Below are 6,873 nucleotides of genomic sequence, written 5' to 3' on the forward strand. Positions count from 1 at the left end.
TTTAGAGGCTGTTATTTCTGCAAAAGGAGGATCTACTAAATATTGATGTAATTTTTCTGTTGGGGTGCCCAAATTTATGCACCTGCCTACTTTTGTTTAAGTAATTATTGCAAACTTTCTGTAAATCCTATAAACTTGATTTCACTTCTTAAATATCACTGTTTGTTTGCTATATGATATATTTAATTGAAATTGCTGTTCCGAACAACCAATGATACAAAAAGGAAAATCTTGAAAATGATCAGGGGTGCCCAAATTTTTTCATACCACTGTATATAGCTCAGTGGTTTCTAAAATAGGGGACAGGTCCCTGTTAGGTGACCGAGAGTTGTCATTTTATTTCCTTTTTTCAATAATGTGGAAGTTTGGTAGGATTGTGTTGAGTGGAGTTATGTAGCAAAATGTTTGAATTTGTCGAGGGGCGAGTGGCTTCTCCAACATTCCTTTAAACAAAAGAGGGTGCCGAAAAGTGCAGAAAAAGTTTGGAACCACTGCTAGGGCTGTGCAACTAATACGATTCTGATTTTGACTCCAAGATTATCATTGAAATTTTGTTGACACTTGATTCCCACATGCACTCTTCCACACTTGTCTAGGTTTACAGGTGGTAATTCTGGTGTAGGTGTTTCAAAAAGTCAGTGCAAGTAAAGATGGCAGAAAGAGGAGAGGAGCAGCAGAAGGAGGGTAAAGAAAGGAAATAAAATAAATAAATATGTGAAAGCGACAACAAAAAAATAAACAAAAAAAAAACAAATTTCATATTGAAACAAAACAAAATAATTTTGATTATGATTAATAATCCAGCTGCCCTAACCTCTGGTTTAACTGGAATTGAACTCTATTCCTTAACTAGGACACTGAAGTAATAGAAAAAGAAATGCAAAGCAAGCAAACAACTTCACTCCAGTGTGTACCATAGCCACTGCAACTGGTTTTTATGTCATTTGTGAGGAATTCAAAATGTACAGCACCTGAAATAGTCGCTAGACAAAGTAAAACAATTTTCCAAAAGGAATCACAGGTTACTTTGTCTTTCTCTGTGAACCATATTCTCATTAATGTGTGTGTGTGTGTTAAGCAAAGCTGGAGAGAAGTTGACGAAGAAAGCACAAGAAAATGGCTAACAAAGAATTTCTATATTTCACAAGGCGAAACTTAATGTATGTGTAAATCTGAATGTTCTGGGAATTACTGGAAAGCAGGATGAAAAGACAAGCTGTTGACCTTGAACACTTGTTCCACAGTCAGAAAAAAGAGCAAAATGTTCTAATCGAAGGTAGAGGATAAACTGGATCAATGCCAATAGCTGGTAGCGTGATAAACTTCTACTGAACCTCCACCAAGGTTGCTCAGTTGTAGACAGACGGACCCTGGTCCATAACTTACCTTCACATTCAAATCTGTCCTTACTTTTTGAGTTATGTCTCTCACAGCTAGACCGACGAACAGTTTTGCACAGCCAAAATACATAACGCTGTTTGGCAATGGTAAAAATTGATTGTCTCACAAAAGTCTGTGGAAGGTGATTTAGCACCCCATTAAAATGAATAATACCTCTTGCTTCCTAGAAATTGTGCTATTAGTCCAAAAGGTTAAGGTATGCTTTGGAAAGTGGTCAGCAGTAATGTACAGTAGAGACAATTTGCACTTAATGGGCTGCAACATGCAGCCATTGAATAACTTAAGTTTTATGGCTCTGAGCGAAGGACTTGCACTCAGGCTGGACTGACTCAGTGCCCACATGGCCTGCTGGATCCTCCTAGTGTCTAATGTCTGCCTCATGACTCGCCCCTATGGCATGTGTGAAAACCACCCTGTCTACCATGTGACTCAGGACAATGACAGGAAAACAGGGCAGTTGCCAAACACAACATCACACCAACACGTGCATCACAAAGAAACTTCTCTTCCCCTGGGAAGTGCTGTTAAGACTTAGTGCCCTCTCACAACTGCAACTCAATATGACAAGAAAATGGCATCATACATCACTGCAATCATCACTGAGGGCCACTGTTGTGTAAACTACTTAGCTGGGTCATGACTATTACTCATCCCTCCCTGCCTGGTGCCCTAAGCTGTGTTAGTTCTCTGTTTTTGGCAGACAGGCAGAGAGTTTATGTAAGACTGACCCCTTCTTGGGCCTCCTTCGCCTAGCTAGCCTGAGCTTCCTTTTCCCTTTCTCTTTAATTCATGTTTTTTAACTCTTTTTCCCATCGCACAAACACACACCTCCACTAGCCTCAGACAGCAGCATAAATAGCTTTATTATGTTCTCAAAACTGTACAGCACTAACCAGCTTTCCTCTTATAAAACCAAGGGTCATTCGCCGAGCTGGATGTGGGCGTCGGAGTGTAAGATACTCCACTAACATAGAGCCCCGTCTTTCGAAAACAATTACAACAAAGCATCGATAATGGAGTACAGATGGGCAAAAAAGAGATGGCAAATTATACAAACATGCAGACAAAACAAAAATACAGAGTCTGACTGAGGGAGAGAGAGAGAGAGAGGTGGCAGCAGAAACACAACCATTTAAGGCTGCATACCCAGCAGCACAGAGCCTGAGGTGAACTCACAAATAGCACCGATCACTCTGGTGATTGCACAAGGTGTAGTGTTTTTTCTCTATTCTTTGATGTGAGAGCATAATAAAAGCTTGTCCTTCACCAGCTGGAGATGGGTATCTCACAAGGATAATAAATATTGTCTGTGTGCCATTTTCAGATTTCATTTATCTCTTTCTCACTTTTATTTCCATGCCGTCGAGTGATGGGGCACTTATGTAAACCTGTTTTTGACAAAGGATCCAATCTTTGGTTGGAGAAATATCAATATATACCTAATCTATTTCTCATGCTTTAATTTAAAAATGACATGGGCATCATATTACCTAACACAAGCCTTAATAGAATGATTCATACTCAAACACCACAAAAACACTGCTGGAATTTAAACTCTTCCAAATCTGTTAACACGACACAATCAATGGTTTCATCTCACTCTGAATCACCTCTATTATTTGTCCCTTAACCACCTGTCAACTTCTTCCTCAAGTAACTCTCCTCTCATGCACTTGTTCCTCCACAATGTCATTGTCTAAAACTCCACTTTCTATTAAATAAACATTTTATATTTTACATGTTCTTAAGCTTGGCTTAACTAAACTTAGCTACGAAATTTCCCAGAAACTACTATCTCTCATGTTTACATACTGTCCCACACATTGTGCAACACATTTCCTATTAATATGAAAGGCTGCTGACAATAGAAGTAATGTGAGGAGTAATGTGTTTATCTTAATGTTGCACCACTCTCATACTTGTAAGCAGTTTTTGAAATATTATGACACTTTCCCAGTTGAGCTACAGAAATATTCATACAAAGCTTTGAAAAAGCAACAATTAAACTTATTTCACCTCTGGTCGAACTGTTCTAGAAAACAGGAATACTATATTGTTTTGACCATTTTCAAAGGTGACATCATAGCATCTAAAATTGTCCTCCAAAACTTAAAATGTCTTTCTCTCTGTTCCACTGCCTAATAACCATAAAATGTCTTGGTGCCGGTGCAATGGGAGAAAAACTTTGCATTGTTTATTTAGGTTTTACATTAGAGGGGCTTCAGAAAACATGACGGGAGAGACAAAGCAAGGCACAAATGTTAGACCCTCAACCTAAGCTGATATGTCGTCTTACAACTCAATTACACTACACAACAATTGGCAAGTGGCTATCAAAACAGGCAAGGTGACCCTAACACCGGAGGTGCATTCATGCGACCTGGTGTCACGGTATTCCCCCTTTTTTACATTTCCTGACTCATAGCAACACTAGCATCGAAACCAAAATTTCAAACTTTCTGAGAGAGACAATCTGTGAAGCTGACTTAGTCACAGCCTGACACGCTGGTGGAAAATGAATGGAGTGAAGTTCTCTAGAGCTGAAAATTAAAAAAATAGCACATTTATATCTGTGAATCCCTGCAACTAATTGGGCAGCATGTGTTTTCAGCCCGTTACTGCCCAGCTATTGGGTTGTGTCCTCACCCTAAGTTATTAAAATGCTCATAGTTCTGGATAAGAATTAGCTTGGAGTAAGCGTACTGCATTTTGCTCCAGTTGGTTTATTACAGTTGCCTGTTTTGCTTGGAGCCTGAGGCTCTGCTGCTTTAAAAGTGCCTTGTTTGTTTCTTTTGTTTACACAAGGCAATATGTGCTATTTTATGAGGATGGATGTTGCAATACCATTTCTAATTAAATTCACTGTTGAGAAACAATGTTCTCCCCTGCATGTTTTTGTCATCCATTAATTCAAAACTGTATCTATTCATTGCTAACCAGTTAAATTACTGTATTATATATAAATTATAATATCTGATGGCACTGTAATAAATATTCTATTGGGCTGTGTTGCAGACATCACTGTGGCCTCCCGTGTAGATTCTGTATTAAATCAAATTGTAATAGTAAGTAATGTAAGACACAAAACTGAGTGTGCTTCAACCTGCAACCTTAAAATACCAAGCTTCTCCCAGAAGTATCCAAAACACCACATTCAAGCAAAGGGAGGGTTTTCAAGGTCTTTTCCAGCAAAACAGACAAACACAAACAGCAACACAACCTGAAGCAGACAGGAGGAGAAACAAGCCTCTGACTGCTGCCTGACACCGACTCTGGTGCTGTGTGACAACCTTATCAATGCCACCCAATTACTAAGCATAACAGGGGACAACAGGGGAGTGAGGAAAGTGAGTGTCACAGTAATGACGGTGGTGTTAGCATGTGACTGCAGGAAAACACGTATCTCATGCAAGGAATTCAAAATGGCCCAAAAGGCAGAACGATGAAGCGGAACCATGGAACTCGGGCAACAAAACATCAATAAACAGTCAAGAAGACATGCACAGCAGAGGTGTATTCAGGTGTGGAATGTGACCAGTCAGCGACTTACCCATGTCTAATGTTGTCACAGACTCGGCTCTAACCTGTAAATATTTTATCACGATCGTTTACAATCCATTTAGACGCACTTTACACCAGCCACGGGATGGGATGACAACCTCCCGGGGAGCCGTCACACGGAGCCAAAACAGTATATGTATATCAATATTTTTGACAGAAAATCCGGTGGAAAAATGGCGTCAACTGTGCCTTGGACAAGGAGGAGAAGGAGGGGGAAAAAGGCGAAAATAGTCAGTTACAGTCAGACGATGCGATGACAGTGGAAGATAGAAACACGGGGAGTGTGTGTGTGTGTGTGTGGGGGGGGGGGGGGGCCAATATAAAAACCAACTAGAAACCAATTCCTCAGAGAAATCAGCTCCACCGAGGCTCCTGCGAGTGGACGCGTGTGGCGGCGGTGGTGGTGCTGGAGGCGCGGAGGTGCGCGCTACGTCTCTGGAGCGGCACCAGGATCGCCGGTCACTGGGCTAAAAGCTTTCTGCAGATCCGCTGCTTGGTTTGGTAGACGAAAGGCAGGAAGTGTATACGCGGTGGTGGAGGGTTAGTTGGTAGCACTGTTACTGCAGGCAAAACAACAAGCCCAAATCCAGTGGGGAAATGTCAGACGAGAGCGCGCTGGGAGCCGTTGGCACATAGGACAAAGGAGTCCGGGCTGGACGCAGTGCGCTGCGGCGGTGTGCGGTACGGGGTGGGTCGCTGCCTTTCTGTCGCCGGTTGCATGGGATCAGCAGACGTTTCTCCCTTATCTCTGCTTTACAGATCGGTGAGTGTCAGGTCCCAGAGCCTGGTGTCTGGTAATGCTCTCACCCAGCAGACTGAGAGCTGTGGCCTGAACAGAGCAGGGAGCAGAGGAGGAGCGACATCGCCTCCATCTGGCAGCAGGAGCGCACGCAGCCTCAGAGAGCACCTCCTTTTTTTAAACACGCACGCCCTTCTTGTGTATGTGTATGTGTCACCTTGGTCATTCGGGACTGCTCTTACAGACGTCTTATTTTAATGTAATGTAAAGAAGGAAAGAAACATTTGGCTAATGGCTTGGTGTTTTGACTGAGTCTACTCTATAAGGAGGATTGTTTTCCCTTGTTTTACTTTTTTCTACAAATCAGAATCAGAAATCACATATAACCATATTCATTTTAATGCAATCTAATATATCCATCAATCTGGATATATAAATAATATAAATAAAAATGTTTTATCTATCTATCTATCGATTTTCTGTGTTTGTGGACAAGAGGGTAGGTAGCAGGTTCTTTTTCAGATCGGAAGGTCAGGAGTCAATTCTAAATAATTCTAGACTGTCTGCCAATGTGTCCCAGGCTTGCTTAAGTATTTAAATAAGCAATTGAGTGAATGCAGGTTAAGTTATCTTTACCTACTCCTGCCACTTTTTTTAATAGAATTAATTTTCTTTTGGTTGCTTGTAACCCAGTCATCAATGCTAACTAGAAATGTTCAAAAAATAATAAATAATTGAGTTAATAAGAAGGTATAGCATAAACCAATAGCAACATTGAAATCCTATATAAAATAAAGGTCCTTGGCTAAATCATCACAATCATCAAACAGTTTTTTGTCACTAATAATGTACAATAGTAGAATATTACATCCAAATCAAAAATGAACTAACACATTCACACTCACTTTATAGATCTAAAAATATAATTTTAAAAATTGATTCAGGATTGGCTTTTTTCCATTAGTCCGAGATTTAAAAGAGATTATGATCAGTGAGTTTGTTCTCCTCATTACCAGCAAACGTAGACTTCTTAGTCAAAGCTAAACACATAAATTTCATCTGACATTTTTCTGTAATGCACATCTACGGGGTTTTAAAACATCGTATGAAACAATTTCTGAACCTGTGGGCAAGGCTATAAATACATTCTATCACCTCAGTCTTAATAGGAA

General features: G+C 40.4%; 1 protein-coding gene across 1 annotated transcript in view; it reads right to left on the bottom strand.

Annotated features, from left to right (window-relative positions):
• Positions 1–6,097, bottom strand: part of LOC103397197 (SET-binding protein-like) — a 43,590-nt gene extending 37,493 nt beyond the window's left edge. Inside the window, exon 1 of the mRNA XM_017042703.2 lies at positions 4,952–6,097. The gene's annotated coding sequence lies outside the window, so the exon portion shown is untranslated. The remainder of the gene's footprint in view (positions 1–4,951) is intronic.
• Positions 6,098–6,873: the final 776 nt, after the last annotated feature.

This window comes from Cynoglossus semilaevis, chromosome W, assembly GCF_000523025.1.
Source record: "Cynoglossus semilaevis isolate Cse_v1.0 chromosome W, Cse_v1.0, whole genome shotgun sequence".
Taxonomy (NCBI): Eukaryota; Metazoa; Chordata; class Actinopteri; order Pleuronectiformes; family Cynoglossidae; genus Cynoglossus; species Cynoglossus semilaevis.